Genomic DNA, 20,376 nt, shown 5'->3' on the forward strand with positions numbered 1-20,376 from the left:
ACTGTGTCCACAAGTGTCCAAACCTGGAAAGATCAAAGGCTTATTATCGCTCTAGGAAGAATAAGAAGGACAGGAAGGGTGCCAATACCGCAAATCAAGCCTCTACCTCGTCTGCTTCCTCCCCAGCAACTGGGACAGCACCAACAGCCTCCTCATCGAACCAGAGCGCATCCCAAGCGGTAGAATTCGCTGGAAATGCAAGTTTTCGTTCCCTTGACCCCTCCTCTCCTCTCTGCCCCCTCCAGCTCGATGCTGATGTGCATTGGAACGCAGATACAGGTGCCACTTCTCATATGACACCTCATCGACACTGGCTGCGAAATTACAGCCAAAAACGCGTTCCTGTGCGCCTAGCAGACAACAAAATTGTCTACTCAGCTGGGGTGGGGTCAGTAGTGTTTGAGCCTGTAGTGGGGGGTCAGAAGCGTCGTCCTGTCGAATTTACCAATGTCCTACATGTCCCTGACCTGCGAAATAATCTACTATCTGTGATATATCTCTGTCGCAACAAGGGCTTCACTGTCAGCATCGATTCTTCGCAGATGTCCTTCAGGCAGCGCCCTGGCCCTACCCTCTTCATTGCAAGAATTTTGGACAACAACTCCGCATTCCTGGAGGGTGAGGACTGTTCCCCTCAGTGAATATGCCTCTGCAGCAACCACTTTGCCCCTGAATTTCGACCTATGGCACAGGAGACTCGCCCATCACCACCTGGCTGGTGTGAAGTCCCTCCTGGAGCGAAATCTAGTCACTGGGATGACACTAGACTCGAACACAGTGCCTGATCCTATCTGTGAACCTTGCCTGGCTGGCAAGATGCATGCAAATCCCTTTCCCAGCTCTTCCTGGCGTGCTTCTCGGCCCCTAGAACTCGTCCACAGCGATGTGCACTATGTAGGCCACCCCTCCTTCACTGGCTACAAGTATTGGGTCACCTTCATCGATGATTTCACTCGCTTTCGCTTTGTTTTGCCTCTGAAAGCGAAATCTGAGGTCTTTGAGGCCGTCAAGACCTTCAAGGCCTTTGCTGAGAACCAGAGCGAACGAAAAATCAAGATTTTGCGGGATGACAAGGGAGGGGAGTATATGAGCAATGCCTTCATCGATTTCACCACCAAATGCGGAATTCTGCGCCAGCACACAGTCAGAAATCGACCACAGCAAAATGGAGTGGCAGAGCGAGCCAATAGACTGCTCTCTGAGCGACTCACTGCAATGCTAGATGAGTCTGGCCTTCCTAAGGCCTTCTGGGGAGAGTGCCTAGCCTCCTTGGTCCATGTTTGGAACAGATGCCCCACTGAAGCAGTCCAAAATGCGACTCCCTTTGAACTGTGGCATGGGAGAAAGCCAGATGTCTCCCACCTTCGAGTTTGGGGGTGTACTGCCTATGTACACATCCAGAAGGACAAGAGGCGACCCCTGGAGTCCCACATGGAGAAATGTGTCTTTATAGGGTACCCTGAAGGCTACAAAGGCTGGAAATTCTACAATCCCACCACAAAGCGCACAATCATCTCAGAAAGGGCTGATTTCGACGAAAGGTACTTCCCTCTGTCCACTCGCCCTTCCTCACCTTCCCTACCTGCGCCTCTTGCTTCCAAACCTACCCAAAATGCGCCAGTAGCTCCTATACCCTCCATTCCACCCCCTACAGCGCAATACTACCATCCAAGCACAGATCTGGACACTGACAGCGAAACTGATGATGATCTGGATCAGGGGGGAGAGATTGAGCCTGTGGCAGCTAATCCAGACCCCATACAGCCTCCTGTCGCAATTCCAGAAGTCATACCTCCTCCTCCTCACACTCCCTCGCCTCCACCACCTCCTAGACCTGCCAGTCCCATTGGAATTGGTGCCAGACTGCCTGCTAGGCGCAGACAGAAGCCCAGGGACTGGTGGAAACTCTCTCCTGCGCAATTAGAGGATGTGGATGACCCAGATGACAGTGATGATGAACTGGCCATGTCTGCATCCATCCCTGATGAGCCACTCACATTTGCAGAGGCAATGCGTCGCCCTGATGCAGATAAGTGGAGAGAGGCAGCCCTGGAGGAGTTAGCTGCTCACCAGAGCAATGGGACTTGGAAACTCGTCCCTAGACCTGCTGGGAGCAAGGTGATAGGCTCCAAATGGGTATTCAAGGTGAAGAGGAATGCAGATGGCTCTATAGATCGCTACAAAGCTCGATTGGTGGCCAAAGGGTATAACCAGCGCCCTGGATTTGATTATCTCGAAGTCTTCGCTCCAACAGCTCGCCTTTCATCGATTAGAGTCATCCTGGCTCTTGCAGCTCTCCAGGACCTTCACCTTCGCTCTGTGGATGTCTCTCATGCCTATCTCAATGGGGAGATGGACTGTGAGGTCTACATGACCCAACCAGAAGGATTTGTGGAGGGAGACCCAAAATCTCAGGTGTGTCTGCTCCAGAAAGCGATCTATGGCAGCAAACAGGGCGGAAATCGCTGGAACAAGAAGATGCGCTCTGTACTCGAGTCCCTTGGCTTCAGACAGACCTATTCTGATGCTAGCATCTATATCTACTCCAAGGATGGAGTAACCATCATCCTGCCTGTGTTTGTGGATGATATGACTCTAGCATCGAAATCTGAGACTGCCATCGACTCCTTTGTCTCACAACTGAGCCAGCACTTCAAAATTCGCGATCTGGGCCCTACAACTCAACTCCTGGGCATCAAAATCGACAGAGACCGCCCCAATCGCTCCATATCCATCTCCCAGCGACAATACTGCCTGGATGTCTTGAGCAGGTTTGGAATGGCAGACTGTAAGCCCATTTCCACACCTATGGAACCCAATCTTCGCCTATCTCGCCAGCAATCGCCTCAGAACCCTAAGGAAGTCGAACAAATGCGCCAGGTGCCCTATCTATCTGCTGTGGGTGCTCTGATGTACTTGGCCACCACAACTCGACCAGATATAGCCTATACTGTTGGAGTTCTGGCCAGATTCAACTCTAACCCAGGCTGGGCCCACTGGCAAGCTGTAAAACACCTAATGCGCTATCTGAAGGGCACTCTGGACTATTCCATCACCTATGCTCCTGATCCTTCGACCTCTGAGCTATTTACAACCTTTTCTGATGCTGATCATGGTGGTTGCAAGGATTCTGGTCGCTCTACTGGTGGATATGTGGTCAAGATGGGTACTGGTGCAGTATCCTGGTCTTCCAAGCTTCAGGGAGTGGTCGCTTTGTCCACCACTGAAGCAGAGTATATTTCTGCAGTCCAGGCAGGCAAGGAGATCAAATGGATGCGAAATCTGTTGCAGGAAATTGGCCTCCCTCTCCCAGATGCTTCTACCCTTCGCATTGACAACCAATCTGCGATTTCTGTGGCCAAGAACCCAGAACATCATGGGAGGATGAAGCAACTTGACCTCTGCTACTACTGGCTAAGAGATGCAGTTCAGCAGAACCTGATTTCGCCTATTTTTGTCCCTACAGTCGACCAGGCTGCAGATCTTCTCACCAAACCGCTACATCGCACCAAGGTCATTGGTTTCTGCAAGATGCTAGGACTTGGCGCATCAGGGGGGAGCAGTTGAGTGCAGAGGTGCACATTCAGGGGGGAGTGTTCATATTAGGTGCCTGTGCACCTCAGACCGCATTTTCCCTTTATTTTATCTCTGTCTAACCCTACAGACATGTAGTGGACACTTAGCTTCGCTCTAAGTGTCCTTGGTTTGCTTTTATTTATTATTTACATTTGTTTATCATTTTTGCGCACTTACTGCTTTGTGCCCAGTGAAATTTTCTTCAGTCTCTTACACTGGGCACCAGGTACAGTCCTGTATTACTTTACTCAATAACAGTCTCTTACACTGGGCACCAGTGGCCTCAGTTTGTGGTCATCTCAACATCTTGCCAGCCAGGCAAGGTTCACAGATAGGATCAGGCACTGTGTTCGAGTCTAGTGTCATCCCAGTGACTAGATTTCGTTCCAGGAGGGACCTCACACCAGCCAGGTGGTGATGGGCGAGTCTCCTGTGCCATAGGTCGAAATCCAGGGGCAAAGTGGTTGCTGCAGAGGCATATTCACTGAGGGGAACAGTCTCACCCTCCAGGAATGCGGAGTTGTTGTCCAAAATTCTTGCAATGAAGAGGGTAGGGCCAGGGCGCTGCCTGAAGGACATCTGCGAAGAATCGATGCTGACAGTGAAGCCCTTGTTGCGACAGAGATATATCACAGATAGTAGATTATTTCGCAGGTCAGGGACATGTAGGACATTGGTAAATTCGACAGGACGACACTTCTGACCCCCCACTACAGGCTCAAACACTACTGACCCCACCCCAGCTGAGTAGACAATTTTGTTGTCTGCTAGGCGCACTGGAACACATTTTTGGCTGTAATTTCGCAGCCAGTGTCGATGAGGTGTCATATGAGAAGTGGCACCTGTATCTGCGTTCCAATGCACATCAGCATCGAGCTGGAGGGGGCAGAGAGGAGAGGAGGGGTCAAGGGAACGAAAACTTGCATTTCCAGCGAATTCTACCGCTTGGGAAGCGCTCTGGTTCGATGAGGAGGCTGTTGGTGCTGTCCCAGTTGCTGGGGAGGAAGCAGATGAGGTAGAGGCTTGATTTGCGGTATTGGCACCCTTCCTGTCCTTCTTATTCTTCCTAGAGCGATAATAAGCCTTTGATCTTTCCAGGTTGGGACACTTGTGGACACAGTGGCCTGAATAATCGCAGAACTCGCAAGGCGACGAAGGTGAGCACTTGCAAATTGCGGAGGAGCTCACTAGTGCGGTCGCCGATGTCCCTGCATCAGGGCGGCGCTTGCGCTGCGATTCTTCCGCCAGAAATGCTTCTTTGAGTTTGTCCTTGTCCAGAGATTGGAAGAGAAGGAGAGAAGAAGCAAAATGAGAGTAATCTTCGCCTAGAGAGCGCACCATAGCCATACAGACAAGTTCATTGTCCATATCCTTGATGGAGTATGGAGTAGTAGAGTCCTTGGGGCGCAATTCTTGAATTCTGGACATGGAATCTTCGATTCTAGCGATTAAGGATGACAGGGACTCATCTGGGGCCTTCCTGATCGAAAAGAAGTCATCCCAGGCATTAAAACGAGCTCCAGGGCGCTGCTGGAGGTGGATGGAGGCTAGAGTCGACCAGATTTGGACAGGGTCATCCTGTACAGCGTCTACATGGGTCCTCTGCTCACTAGAAAGCGCCAGATAGAGCTCTCCAGCTGCCCTGTCCGCTCTAAGGTCCCATTTGGCCTGAGCTTCGACTTTGGAGTCATCAGGGCGCTTTTCCAGACCACTAACAATGGTCCAGAGCCCTTTTGTGCGCAGGAAGGCCTTCATTTCACCTTTCCAGGTCGAGTAGTTGGAGGCAGTGAGTTTTGCGACAGCAGGCGACGAGTTGGCATGCTCCTCAGCCATGGTGGCGAATTTCGAGTCAAAAGGAGAAGGATGGGGTGGATGGGGTGAGTCTGGAAGCTGGGAGCTCGAAGAGTGAGCTGTAGCGAGCGAGTGTGTGGTTCGTTTGGGTCGAGGTTTTGCGCAGAGGTGGATTACGTGGCGACCAAAGAGTGCTGAGAATCCTAGAGCGCGGGGCTCATAACCTGTTGAGATAACCACAGACTGAGGCCACTGGTGCCCAGTGTAAGAGACTATTATTGAGTAAAGTAATACAGGACTGTACCTGGTGCCCAGTGTAAGAGACTGAAGAAAATTTCACTGGGCACACAACAGTAAGTGCGCAAAAATGATAAACAACTGTAAATAATAAATAAACGCAAACCAAGGACACTTAGAGCGAAGCTAAGTGTCCACTACATGTCTGTAGGGTTAGACAGAGATAAAACAAAGGGCAAATGCGGTCTGAGGTGCACAGGCACCTAATATGAACAAAAACAGGTAAGATGATGGAGACACCATCCTTGGAGTAGATATAGATGCTGGCATCAGAATAGGTTTGTTTGAAGTGCAGGGACTCCAATACAGAGCGCATTTTCTTGTTCCAGCGATTGCCACCTTGTTTGCTGCCATAGATGGCTTTCTGGAGTAGGCAGACATGAGATTTTGAGTTTCCTTCCACAAATCCTTCAGGTTGTGCCATATAGACTTCACAGTCCATTTCCCCATTCAGGTAGGCATGGGAGATGTCCACAGAGCGCAGATGGAGGTCCTGGAGAGCTGCAAGAGCTAGAACCACTCTGACAGAGGCAAGGCGCACTGTAGGAGCAAAGACTTCGAGATAATCAAAGCCAGGGCGCTGATTGTAGCCTTTTGCGACCAATCTGGCCTTGTAGCGATCTATGGAGCCATCAGCATTCCTCTTGACCTTGAATACCCACTTGGAGCCAATGACTTTGCATCCAGGGGGTCTAGGGACAAGTTTCCAAGTCCCATTTGTCTGGTGAGCTGCCAACTCCTCCAGGGCCGCTTTGCGCCATTTTTCCGCATCAGGGCGACTCATGGCTTCTGCAAATGTAAGAGGTTCATCTGGCAGGGCTGCAGACATGGCCAACTCATCATCAGAGTCTTCTTCATCACCAGAGTCCTCCAATTGAGCAGGGGAGAGCTTCCACCACTCTCTGGGCTTCTGTCTTCGCCTTCTGGGCAGTCTGGCACCTATGCCAACAGGACTAGGCGCTCTTGGGGGTGGTGCAGGCAATGGAGTGTGAGGAGGTGGCACATCTTGAGCTGGTTGAGCAGGGAGAGGCTGGATAGGCACTGGATCAGCTGCTGGAGCCTCCAGAGGCTCTATCTCCCCCCCTTGATCCAGGGAATCTCCAGAGTCGCTTTCTGAGTCAGAATCTGGGTGAGGGTGGTAGTAAGATGGTTTGGAAGCTGGAGGTGCAGGTGGAGGTTGATTGGGTGGGTTTGAAGCGTCCAGAGAAGGTAAGGAAGGGCGCTTGGACAGGGGGAAGTACCTTTCATCAAAGTCAGCCCTTTCTGAGATTATGGTGCGCTTGGAGGTGGGATTGTAGAATTTCCAGCCCTTGTAACCTTCTGGATAGCCAATAAAGACACATTTCTCTGTGTGGGACTCCAGAGGGCGCCTCTTGTCTTTCTGGACATGTACATAGGCAGTACAGCCCCACACTCGAAGATGGGAGACATCTGGCTTCCTTCCATGCCATAGCTCATATGGGGTCGCATTTTGGAGGGATTCAGTGGGGCACCTGTTCCAGACATGGACCAGGGCAGCTAGGCACTCACCCCAGAATGCCTTGGAGAGCCCAGACTCGTCCAGCATTGCAGTGATGCGTTCAGATAGCACCCTATTTGCTCTCTCTGCAACTCCATTCTGCTGGGGGCGATTCCTGACAGTGTGCTGGCGCAAAATGCCGCATTTTGATGTGAAATCTTCAAAGGCCTTGCTCATATACTCCCCTCCTTTGTCATCGCGCAAAATCTTGATTTTTCGCTCAGATTGGTTCTCTGCAAATGCCTTGAACCTCTGGAAGGCATCAAAGACTTCAGATTTGGCCTTGAGAGGCAGGACAAAGCGAAAACGCGAGTAGTCATCGATGAAAGTGACCCAATATCGATATCCTGAGAAGGAGAGATGGCCTACATCATGCACATCGCTGTGGACGAGTTCCAGAGGCCTGGTTGCACGCCAAGTCGAGCTAGGAAAGGGATTTGCATGCATCTTGCCAGCCAGGCATGGTTCACAGATGGGATCAGGGGAGGACTTGGAGTCTAGGGTCATGCCAGTGACCAAATTTCGCTCTAGAAGCGATTTAACACCAGCCACATGGTGGTGGGCAAGCCTTCTGTGCCAGAGGTCCAGGTTTAGAGGGCAGGTGGTTGCAGCAGAGGCATATTCAGTGATGGGGAGTGTCTCCCCCTCCAGGAAAGCGCTATTGTTGTCCATAATTCTTGCAATGAAGAGGACAGGCCCAGGGGGGCGTCTAAAGGATATCTGCGAAGAATTGATGCTGGCAGAGAAGCCCCTGTTGCGACAGAGATATAAGACAGAGAGCAGGTTGTTGCGCAGGTCAGGGACATGCAGGACATTGGTGATCTCCACAGGGCGACGCTTCTGGCCTCTGACTACAGGCACAAACACCACAGACCCAACTCCAGCAGAGTATACCAATTTGTTGTCTGCCAGTCTGACAGGGACACATTTGGGGGTGTAATTGCGCAGCCAGTGGCGATGAGGGGTCATGTGTGCAGTGGCGCCAGTATCTGCATTCCAGTGGACATCTGCATCGAGTTGGAGAGGGTAGAGAGGTGAGGAGGGATCTGTGGAGCGAAAACTTGCATTTCCAGCAAACTCAGCAACTGGGGGCAGGTTTTGGCTGTGTATACATCGCCTATGCATAGTCATGGGCTGTTGGAGCGAATTGGAAGGCATGGGGGCTTGATTTGTAGCACTGGGAGGCTCCTGGAGATGGATAGTAGCCAGGGTTGACCAAATGAGGTCTGGGTGATCCTCAACAGGTTCAATGAGGGTTCTGAAGCGACCAGAGATGGCTAGATACAGTGCTCCAGCTGCTTGGTTCGCTCTGAGGTCCCATTGGAGGCACAGATCGCTTTCAGAGACAGGAGGGCGCTTTTCAGTACCACTGACAATGGTCCACAGTCCTTTAGAGCGCAGGAAGGCCTTCATTTCGCTGTTCCAGGCAGCATAGTTGGAGGCAGTGAGCTGGGTAATGGAGAGGGCAGCAGTGGTGATGTCTTCACTCATGTTGGCAAGACACAGACGCAATGGGTGAGTTCTGGGGCTTCTGGCGACAAATATAGGGCTAGAGAGTGAGGGATAGGTCCAGGAAGTATGGAAAGATGCGCAGAGGTGGATGACGTGGCAAATGACGTGTCCAGAGAGTCCTAAGGCGCGGGGCTCATAACCTGTTGCAATAAATGCGACCAGACAGGGGATTGAACCCTGGACCTCCCAGGTTTCGACCGGGTGCTCTAACCACTGAGCTATTTGGTCAAGGTATCTAGGCTTACTTGGTGTGGTTTAACCACCAAGTGCTAGTAGGGACTAGTGTTGCTGAGTGCTGGAGTACTACACTTGCAACACATATACTGTTGGAGTTCTAACCAGGTTCAATTCTAACCCTGGCTGGGCTCACTGGCTTGCTGTTAATCACTTATTGCGCTATCTGAAGGGCACTCTGGATTATGCCATCACTTATTCCCCAGATTCATCGACTGCTGAGCTATTTACCACCTTCTCTGATGCAGATCATGGTGGGTGCAGGGATTCTGGTCGCTCCACAGGTGGTTATGTGGTCAAGATGGGTACTGGAGCTGTTTCCTGGTCATCCAAGCTGCAGGGAGTCGTCGCCTTATCAACCACTGAGGCAGAGTACATGGCAGCTGTCCAAGCTGGCAAGGAGATCAAGTGGATGCGAAACCTACTCCAGGAAATCGGTTTTTCACTCCCTGAGCCTTCTGTTCTCCTCATGGACAACCAATCTGCGATCTCTGTTGCAAAGAACCCTGAACACCATGGAAGGATGAAGCAACTTGATCTCTGCCACTACTGGCTAAGAGATGCGGTGCAGGAGAGTCTTATCTCACCTGTTTTCATTCCTACCACCTCCCAGGCTGTAGATCTCCTCACCAAAGCATTGCCTTGTTCCAAGGTCATTGAATTCTGCAAGATGCTAGGACTTGGTGCATCAGGGGGAAGTACTTGACTTCAGAGTTGCACAATCAGGGGGAAGTGTTCATATGTGGGCCTGTGTACCTCATTTCGCAGTTTGTCCTTTATTATGTTCTGTTCTCACTCTACAGACTTGCAGTGAGCACTTAGCTTCGCTCTAAGTGTCCTTGGTTTACATTTGTTTATTATTTACATTTGTTTATCATTTTTGCGCACTTACTGCTCTGTGCCCAGTGATATTTTCTTCAGTCTCTTACACTGGGCACAAGGTATGTTTCCTGTAGTATTTACTTAAATAACAGTCTCTTACACTGGGCACAAGGCCTTAAGACTGGGTGATTTTAACCACAACAACACTATGTTACACTTAGGTTACCTCTAGTATTTAAGCTGTAGGATAATCTGTTTTAGCCTCAGTCTGAAATCAACTTAGTCTTGTCATAACCTGGTCCCCTCTGTTCTCTGTCTCCTACCTCTCGACTGGACTACAGCCCACACAAGGGAATAGTGCTGTGCCTTCAGTCACTAAGTCCAACAGTCCAACCCCCATAGTATCTTGTATTATCCTCTGACCCCCAACTGGACTGCAGACCAGCTTTGGACCAGTAAAGACCCAGACTTAACAGTATTTCAGACTCACACTTGTGTGGGTCACTACCTGTCTGTCCAAGTCTCAGCAATACTTTCTCAGCATGCCTACCCAAACCAGAACTCAAGCAGCACAGGCACATGCTACCACCAACCCAGATTCTGCCTCAGCAGTTGACTTGTGCTGTGCCACTGCCCTGGTGTCCTTAGGGACAGCCAGGATGTTACAGTGGTGCCTCTGCACCTCTGTTGGCATTTTCATTTATTCTACTGTTATATGCTTCGCTAATATGCTCTAAGTTCGCATTCCTACACTATACCATGTTATGGTATGTTGTGACTGTTTGTTTTCCCTTGTTTACCATTTTTGCGCACTCAGCAGTTGTGTGTCCCCAGTGTATTTTCTCTTCAGTCTCTGACACTGGGCACAAGGTAATGTCACTACTTGGCTGTTGAATATAGTCTCTGACACTGGGCACAAGGCCTACATTGTGGGATATTTTAACACAGGAGGTCACCTGGTGAAGTCAACAACTTCAGGGGTTTCTCAGCCTGTAAATCCACTACTCTCCCACTTCTAATCAACCTCCTGCACCCACTAATGATCTGGATGATGAACTGGACCCAGACAAACCAGAGGGCTTCAATCCCAGTGGTAATCCTGGTGGTGATCCTGGTGATGATGGTCCTGGCAACAACTGTTCATATTAGGTGCCTGTGCACCTCAGGACTGGATTTATCCTCTGTGTTATTTCTATCTAACCCTACAGACATGTAGTGGACACTTAGCTTCGCTCTAAGTGTCCTTGGTTTGCTTTTATTTATTGTTTACCTTTGTTTATCATTTTTGCGCACTTACTGTTGTGTGCCCAGTGAAATTTTCTTCAGTCTCTTACACTGGGCACAAGTGGCCTCAGTCTGTGGTTATCTCAACAACAACAGGCTGGGAGATGAACTGGACACTGACAATGAAGATCCCCTCCCAGAAGATGATGTCAAGCCTGGTGTAACCATGCTTGATAATCTTGCCAAAGCCATGAGCTTCTCACATGCAATGCCCACACCAGCTCTGATTCCTCTTCTAGAACCAAATTGCATGAACCAGACACCTTCAATGGGACAGACCCAAAGAAGCTATGCACCTTTCTTATCCAGTGTGAACTCAACTTCTGGGACTGGCCCCAAGCCTTTTGAAGTGACCAGGCTAAGGTCACCTTCATGCAGTCATTCCTGAAAGGGATGGCTCTCGAGTGGTTTGAACCAGACCTACTTGGGACTGAAGACCTGGAGGACCAGCCCTATTGGATGGACTCTTGGAAGGAGTTTGTGTTTAATTCACCCAACCTTAAGGCCTTGTGCCCAGTGTCAGAGACTGAAGAGAAAATACACTGGGGACACACAACTGCTAAGTGTGCAAAAATGGTAAACAAAGGAAAACAAACAGTCACAACATACCATAACACTGTATAGTGTAGGAATGTGAACTTAGAGCATATTAGTGTAGCTAGCAAAGATAGAACAAGTGAAAATGGGAACAGAGGTGCAGGGGCACCACTGTAACAGTTCATTATAGAGCTCCAGACCAACTTTGGACCTCATGACCCAGTGGCTGATGCTGAAAGCCAGCTAGACCATCTTCAGATGAAAGACAATCACCAGGTCAACAAGTACATGGTTGAATTCAACCAGCTTGCCTCACAAGTCCAGGGATATGGTGATGGTGCTTTGCACCACTTTTCTACACTGGTCTCCCTGATCACATCAAAGACAAGGTCTGCTGGATTGGCAAACCAAGCACTCTGCATGAGCATTGCCACCTAGCTCAGGAGATCAACACATGGGAGCACAAAGAGGAGGTTCAGTGGTCCAGTCAGCACCAGGGGTCATCCTCTGGTAGCAAGTCAACTCCCACCCCCAGTCACCACAACCAGTCCAAGCCCAGTCAAGAGAGGTCCAAGACTGGCAATAGTTCTAGAAATGGCAACTCTGGTAGCCAGCCCTTGTCCAAACCTGCCTCAACTGGCCAGACCAGCTCTAACACACCCAAGCCAGACTCAAGCAAGTTGGGCAAAGATGGCAAGCTGACACCAGAGGAGTGCATGTTCGTATTAGGTGCCTGTGCACCTCAGATTGCATTTTTCCTTTGCTTTATTTCTATCTAACCCTACAGAGATGTAGTGGACACTTAGCTGTTGCTATTAGTGCCTGTGCACCTCAGACTAATTGCCAGATCCCCCACCTTCCATATTCATGATGTGTTCACTTATTTTCATCAGTTGTTCTTTGTTTGTTCAGTGTTCGCATTTTGACTGTGCACAGAGTATCTTGTTCTTTAGTTACTGACTCTGTGCACATAGGTGTGTAAAACTACATAGACAACAATTTAGTTACTGACTCTGTGCACATAGTGCTGAGCATTGGGATATATTAACAGGTTATGAGCCCCGCGCCTTAGGACTCTCTGGACACGTCATTTGCCACGTCATCCACCTCTGCGCAATTTTCCATACTTCCTGGACCTATCCCTCGCTCTCTAGCCCTATATTTGTCGCCAGAAGCCCCAGAACTCACCCATTGCATTTGTGTCTTGCCAACATGAGTGAAGACATCACCACTGCTGCCCTCTCCATTACCCAGCTCACTGCCTCCAACTATGCTGCCTGGAACAGCGAAATGAAGGCCTTCCTGCGCTCTAAAGGACTGTGGACCATTGTCAGTGGTACTGAAAAGCGCCCTCCTGTCTCTGAAAGCGATCTGTGCCTCCAATGGGACCTCAGAGCGAACCAAGCAGCTGGAGCACTGTATCTAGCCATCTCTGGTCGCTTCAGAACCCTTATTGAACCTGTTGAGGATCACCCAGACCTCATTTGGTCAACCCTGGCTACTATGCATCTCCAGGAGCCTCCCATTGCTACAAGTCAAGCCCCCATACCTTCCAATTCGCTCCAACAGCCCATGTCTATGCATAGGCGATGTATACACAGCCAAAACCTGCCCCCAATTGCTGAGTTTGCTGGAAATGCAAGTTTTCGCTCCACAGATCCCTCCTCGCCTCTCTACCCCCTCCAACTCGATGCAGATGTCCACTGGAATGCAGATACTGGTGCCACTGCACACATGACCCCTCATCGCCACTGGCTGCGCAATTACACCCCCAAATGTGTCCCTGTGAGACTGGCAGACAACAAATTGGTATACTCTGCTGGAGTTGGGTCTGTGGTGTTTGTGCCTGTGGTCAGAGGCCAGAAGCGTCGCCCTGTGGAGATCACCAATGTCCTGCATGTCCCTGACCTGCGCAACAACCTGCTCTCTGTCTTATATCTCTGTCGCAACAGGGGCTTCTCTGCTAGCATCAATTCTGCGCAGATATCCTTTAGACGCCCCCCTGGGCCTGTCCTCTTCATTGCAAGAATTATGGACAACAATAGCGCTTTCCTGGAGGGGGAGACACTCCCCATCACTGAATATGCCTCTGCTGCAACCACCTGCCCTCTAGACCTAGACCTCTGGCACAGAAGACTTGCCCACCACCATGTGGCTGGTGTTAAATCCCTTCTAGAGCGAAATTTGGTCACTGGCATGACCCTAGACTCAAAGTCCTCCCCTGATCCCATCTGTGAACCATGCCTGGCTGGCAAGATGCATGCAAATCCCTTTCCTAGCTCGACTTGGCATGCAACCAGGCCTCTGGAACTTGTCCACAGCGATGTGCATGATGTAGGCCATCTCTCCTTCTCAGGATATCGATATTGGGTCACTTTCATCGATGACTATTCGCGTTTTCGCTTTGTCCTGCCTCTCAAGGCCAAATCTGAAGTCTTTGATGCCTTCCAGAGGTTCAAGGCATTTGCAGAGAACCAATCTGAGCGAAAAATCAAGATTTTGCGCGATGACAAAGGAGGGGAGTATATGAGCAAGGCCTTTGAAGAGTTCACATCAAAATGCGGCATTTTGCGCCAGCACACTGTCAGGAATCGCCCCCAGCAGAATGGAGTTGCAGAGAGAGCAAATAGGGTGCTATCTGAGCGCATCACTGCAATGCTGGATGAGTCTGGGCTCTCCAAGGCATTCTGGGGTGAGTGCCTAGCTGCCCTGGTCCATGTCTGGAACAGGTGCCCCACTGAATCCCTCCAAAATGCGACCCCATATGAGCTATGGCATGGAAGGAAGCCAGATGTCTCCCATCTTCGAGTGTGGGGCTGTACTGCCTATGTACATGTCCAGAAAGACAAGAGGCGCCCTCTGGAGTCCCACACAGAGAAATGTGTCTTTATTGGCTATCCAGAAGGTTACAAGGGCTGGAAATTCTACAATCCCACCTCCAAGCGCACCATAATCTCAGAAAGGGCTGACTTTGATGAAAGGTACTTCCCCCTGTCCAAGCGCCCTTCCTTACCTTCTCTGGACGCTTCAAACCCACCCAATCAACCTCCACCTGCACCTCCAGCTTCCAAACCATCTTACTACCACCCTCACCCAGATCCTGACTCAGAAAGCGACTCTGGAGATTCCCTGGATCATGGGGGGGAGATAGAGCCTCTGGAGCCTCCAGCAGCTGATCCAGTGCCTATCCAGCCTCTCCCTGCTCAACCAGCTCATGATGCGCCACCTCCTCACACTCCATCGCCTGCACCACCCTCAAGAGCCCCTAGTCCTGTTGGCATAGGTGCCAGACTGCCCAGAAGGCGAAGACAGAAGCCCAGAGAGTGGTGGAAGCTCTCCCCAGCTCAATTGGAGGACTCTGGTGATGAAGAAGACTCTGATGATGAGTTGGCCATGTCTGCAGCCCTGCCAGATGAACCTCTTACATTTTCAGAAGCCATGAGTCGCCCTGATGCGGAAAAATGGCGCAAAGCAGCCCTGGAGGAGTTGGCAGCTCACCAGACAAATGGGACTTGGAAACTTGTCCCTAGACCCCCTGGATGCAAAGTCATTGGCTCCAAGTGGGTATTCAAGGTCAAGAGGAATGCTGATGGCTCCATAGATCGCTACAAGGCCAGACTGGTCGCAAAAGGCTATAATCAGCGCCCTGGCTTTGATTATCTCGAAGTCTTTGCTCCTACAGTGCGCCTTGCCTCTGTCAGAGTGGTTCTAGCTCTTGCAGCGCTCCAGGACCTCCATCTGTGCTCTGTGGACATCTCCCATGCCTACCTGAATGGGGAAATGGACTGTGAAGTCTATATGGCACAACCTGAAGGATTTGTGGAAGGAAACTTGAAATCTCATGTCTGCCTGCTCCAGAAAGCCATCTATGGCAGCAAACAAGGTGGCAATCGCTGGAACAAGAAAATGCGCTCTGTATTGGAGTCCCTGCACTTCAAACAAACCTATTCAGATGCCAGCATCTATATATACTCCAAGGATGGTGTCTCCATCATCTTGCCTGTTTTTGTGGATGATATGACTCTTGCTTCGTCTTCTGAAGCTGCCATAGACTCCTTCATCTCCCAACTCAGCCAGCACTTCAAACTGCGAGATCTAGGACCTACTACCCAACTCCTGGGCATCAAAATTGACAGAGATCGCCCCAATCGCTCGATTTCGCTCTCCCAGCGCCAGTACTGCCTGGATTTACTGGAAAGATTTGGCATGGCTGACTGCAAGCCACTATCTACACCCATGGAGCCAAATCTTCGCCTCTCTCGCTCCCAGTCTCCCCAGGATGCCTCAGAAATTGAGAAAATGCGCCAAGTACCCTATCTCTCTGCTGTAGGTGCTCTGATGTACCTTGCCACCACTACCCGCCCAGACATCGCCTATACTGTTGGAGTTCTGGCCAGATTCAACTCCAATCCTGGCTGGGTTCATTGGCAGGCTGTGAAGCACCTAATGCGCTATATCAAGGGTACTCTGGACTATTCCCTGACCTATTCTCCTGATCCTTCAACCTCTGAGCCCTTCACCACCTTCTCTGATGCAGATCATGGTGGCTGCAAGGATACTGGTCGCTCTACAGGTGGATATGTTGTCAAGATGGGTACTGGAGCAATCTCCTGGTGTTCCAAGCTTCAAAATGTCGTTGCTCTATCTACCACTGAGGCAGAATACATAGCAGCTGTCCAGGCAGGCAAGGAGATCAAGTGGCTTCGAAATTTACTCTCTGAAATTGCTTCTCCACTGTCTTCTCCCTCTGTGCTGCACATGGACAACCAATCTGCAATCTCTGTGGCCAAGAATCCTGAACACCATGGCAGAATGAAGCAACTTGATCTCTGCTTCTACTGGCTTAGAGATGCAGTCCAGGACAACCTCATTGCGCCCACTTTTGTCCCCACTGATGCCCAGGCTGCTGACCTGATGACCAAACCACTGTCCAAGGCCAAGGTGATCAACTTCTGTCAGATGCTAGGACTAGGTGCATCAAGTGGGAGTTCTTAATGTGCAGAGGTGCACAATCAGGGGGGAGTGTTGCTATTAGTGCCTGTGCACCTCAGACTAATTGCCAGATCCCCCACCTTCCATATTAATGATGTGTTCACTTATTTTCATCAGTTGTTCTTTGTTTGTTCAGTGTTCGCATTTTTACTGTGCACAGAGTATCTTGTTCTTTAGTTACTGACTCTGTGCACATAGGTGTGTAAAACTACATAGACAACAATTTAGTTACTGACTCTGTGCACATAGTGCTGAGCATTGGGATATATTAACATTAGCTTCACTCTAAGTGTCCTTGGTTTGCTTTTGTTTACTGTTTGCATGTGTTTATCATTGTTGTGCACTTACTGCTGTGTGCCCAGTGAAATTTTCTTCAGTCTCTTACACTGGGAAAAAGGTATGTCTAATGTAGTATTCTCTTGAATACTATGTTGCAATAAATGCAACCAGACAGGGGATTGAACCCTGGACCTCCCAGGTTTTGACTGGGTGCTCTAACCACTGAGCTATTTGGTCAAGGTAGCTTGGCTTACTTGGTGTGGTTTAACCACCAAGTGCTAGTAGGGACTAGCAGTGCTGAGTGCTGGAGTACTACACTTGCAACATTCTAGTCTCTTACTCTGGGCACAAGTGGCCTCAGCTAATGGTTGTCTTGACAGTGCAAGCATTGCAGAGACAACAATCTTTGCATGTGCTGTGGGGCACTGGACATTCTGCAGATAAGTGTCCCAAGAAAGCCAGGAAAGCCAAAGCTCACACTGCAGCCACTCCTGAGGCAGCACTGGCCTCAACCTTGAGCTCTGCCCCTGAGGCAAAAAAATAGGTAGCAGCTCTCAGGACTCTGCACAGACTGAGAGCTGTGTTGACTCTGGCTGTGCACCCATGGAGGCTCATCTCAACACATCTGCTCTTTCTAATCCAAATTCACTAACTCCCCATGTTTCCATTGTCAGTCACAATTTGCCCCAGTTTCATACACTAGTGGATTCCAGTTCCACATGAAGCATCATAGATAAAGAATTTGTTAATCAACATTTGTTTGCCCCTTACCCCATGTCTCCTATCCAACTCCAGCTCTTTGATGGGTCATCAAGGTTCATCATCACTCAAGCAGCAGATCTTTCGGCTCAGTTTGCAACCAGTGATGTCTGTTCACATTAGGTGCCTGTGCACCTCAGAGTTCACATTTCTGTTGAGATAACCACAGACTGAGGCCACTGGTGCCCAGTGTAAGAGACTGTTATTGAGTAAAGTAATACAGGACTGTACCTGGTGCCCAGTGTAAGAGACTGAAGAAAATTTCACTGGGCACAAAGCAGTAAGTGTGCAAAAATGATAAACAAATGTAAATAATAAATAAAAGCAAACCAAGGACATGGAGAGTGAAGCTAAGTGTCCACTACATGTCTGTAGGGTTAGACAGAGATAAAATAAAGGGAAAATGCAGTCTGAGGTGCACAGGAACCTAATTGTTAAGATATCCCAATACTCAGCACTCTATGTGCACAGAGTCAGTAACTAAATTGTTGTCTATGTAGTTTTACACACCTATGTGCACAGAGTCAGTAACTAAAGAACAAGATACTCTGTGCACAGTAAAAATGCGAACACTGAACAAACAAAGAACAACTGAGGAAAATAAGTGAACACATCATTAATATGGAAGGTGGGGAACCTGGGAATTAGTCTGAGGTGCACAGGCACTAATAGCAACACTAATATGAACAATTTCTTGCTGTGTTATGTCTCCTATTAAGCCAACAACTAGCATTGGTCACTTGGCTTCATTCTAAGTGACCTTGGTATGTATCTGTTTATTGTTTATCTTTGTTTATCATTTTTGCACACTTACTGCTGTGTGCCCAGTGAAGTTTTCCTTCAGTCTCTTACACTGGGCACCAGTGGCCTGAAGCTGTGGATATTGTTGAGATAACCATATGATAAATTCACCCAGCCTTAAGGCCTTGTGCCCAGTGTCAGAGACTGAAGAGAAAATACACTGGGCACATACAACTGCTAAGTGCACAAAAATGGTAAACAAGGGAAAACAAACAGTCACAACATATCACAACACTGTATAGTGTAGGAATGCGAAGTTAGACCATATTAGTGTAGCATATAACAGTAGAATAAATGAAAATGCCAACAGAGGTGCAGAGGCACCACTGTAACACTCCCCCCTGAATGTGTTCATATCAGGTGCCTGTGCACCTCAGATCATGTGTTTCCTTTCTCCTACTTCTATCTCACCCTACAGGCATGTAGTGGACACTTAGCTTTGCTCTAAGTGTCCTTGGTTTGCATTTATTTATTGTTTACCTTTGTTTATCATTTTTGTGCACTTACTGTTGTGTGCCCAGTGAAATTTTCTTCAGTCTCTTACACTGGGCACAAGGTATGTCTTATGTAGTATTCCCTTGAATATTAGTCTCTTACACTGGGCACAAGTGGCCTCAGTCTGTGGTTATCTCAACAGAATGTGCACCTCTGGAGAGTCAAGTACTCCCCCTTGATGTGCCAAGTCCCAGCATCTTGCAGAACTCCATGACTTTGGTGTGGTGTAGCGGTTTGGTGAGGAGATCAGCAGCCTGGTTAGTTGTAGGGACAAAAACAGGTGAAATGAGGTTGCCTTGGACTGCATCTCTGAGCCAGAAGTAGCAGAGGTCCAGCTACTTCATCCTCCCATGATGTTCTGGGCTTTTCGCCACAGAAATCACCGATTGGTTGTCCATGTGCAAGGTAGAAGGGTTAGGGAACGAAAAACCGATTTCTTGAAGGAGATTTCACATCCACTTTATCTCCTTGCCAGCCTGGACAGCTGCCATGTACTCTGCCTCAGTAGTGGACAAAGTGACAACTCCCTGCAGCTTGGAGGACCAGGAAACAGTGCCAGTACCCATCTTGATCACATAACCCCCTGTGGAGCGACCAGTGTCCTTGCATCCACCATGATCTGCATCAGAGAAGGTGGTGAAAGGCTCAGAACTCAAGTGATCAGGTGCATAGGTGATGGAGTAGTCCAGAGTACCCTTTAGATAGCACATCAGGTGCTTCACAGCAAGCCAGTGAGCCCAGCCTGGGTTGGAGTTAAATCTGGCCAGAACTCCAACAGTGTAGGCAATATCTGGGCGAGTTGTGGTGGCTAGGTACATTAGAGCACCCACAGCAGAGAGATAGAGAATTGTGGGCATAGTTTCGATTTCCTCAGGTGTTTGTGGGCATTGCTGGCAAGATAGGCGTAGATTGGGCTCCATAGGAGTAGAAATGGGCTTACAGTCAGCCATTCCAAATCGCTCCAGGATATCTAGACAGTAGTGGCACTGGGATAGCAAAATCGAGCGATTGGAGCGGTTCCTGTCAATTTTGGTGCCTAGAAGTTGAGTGGTAGGTCCCAGGTCACGGATTTTGAAGTGCTGGCTCAATTTTGAGATGAAGGAGTCGATGGCTTCAGCAGAGTGTGAGGTGAGAGTCATATCATCAACAAAGACAGGTAGAATGATGGTGACATTGTCATGGGAGTAGATGTAGATGCTGGCATCAGAATAGGTCTGTTTGAAGTTCAGGGACTCAAGCACAGAGCGCATCTTCTTATTCCACCAGTTTCCACCCTGTTGTTGCAGGTGTAGTACTCCAGCACTCAGCAACGCTAGTCCCTACTAGCACTTGGTGGTTAAACCACACCAAGTAAGCCTAGATACCTTGACCAAATAGCTCAGTGGTTAGAGCACCCAGTCAAAAGACCAAATAGCTCAGTGGTTAGAGCACCCGGTCGAAAACCTGGGAGGTCCAGGGTTCAATCCCCTGTCTGGTCG

At 49.4% G+C, this 20,376-nt stretch overlaps 3 non-coding genes across 3 annotated transcripts; 1 reads left to right on the forward strand and 2 right to left on the reverse strand.

Annotated features, from left to right (window-relative positions):
- Positions 1–8,850: 8,850 nt before the first annotated feature.
- F5J12DRAFT_t53 lies at positions 8,851–8,923 on the reverse strand. Its single transcript has one exon. It is a non-coding gene; the product is annotated as a tRNA-Phe (tRNA).
- Positions 8,924–17,007: 8,084 nt separating this feature from the next.
- F5J12DRAFT_t52 lies at positions 17,008–17,080 on the reverse strand. Its single transcript has one exon. It is a non-coding gene; the product is annotated as a tRNA-Phe (tRNA).
- Positions 17,081–20,302: 3,222 nt separating this feature from the next.
- F5J12DRAFT_t37 lies at positions 20,303–20,376 on the forward strand. The gene has a single exon. It is a non-coding gene; the product is annotated as a tRNA-Phe (tRNA).

The sequence above is a fragment of the Pisolithus orientalis genome (assembly GCF_024613125.1).
Source record: "Pisolithus orientalis strain OTSU chromosome Unknown F5J12scaffold_4, whole genome shotgun sequence".
Taxonomy (NCBI): Eukaryota; Fungi; Basidiomycota; class Agaricomycetes; order Boletales; family Pisolithaceae; genus Pisolithus; species Pisolithus orientalis.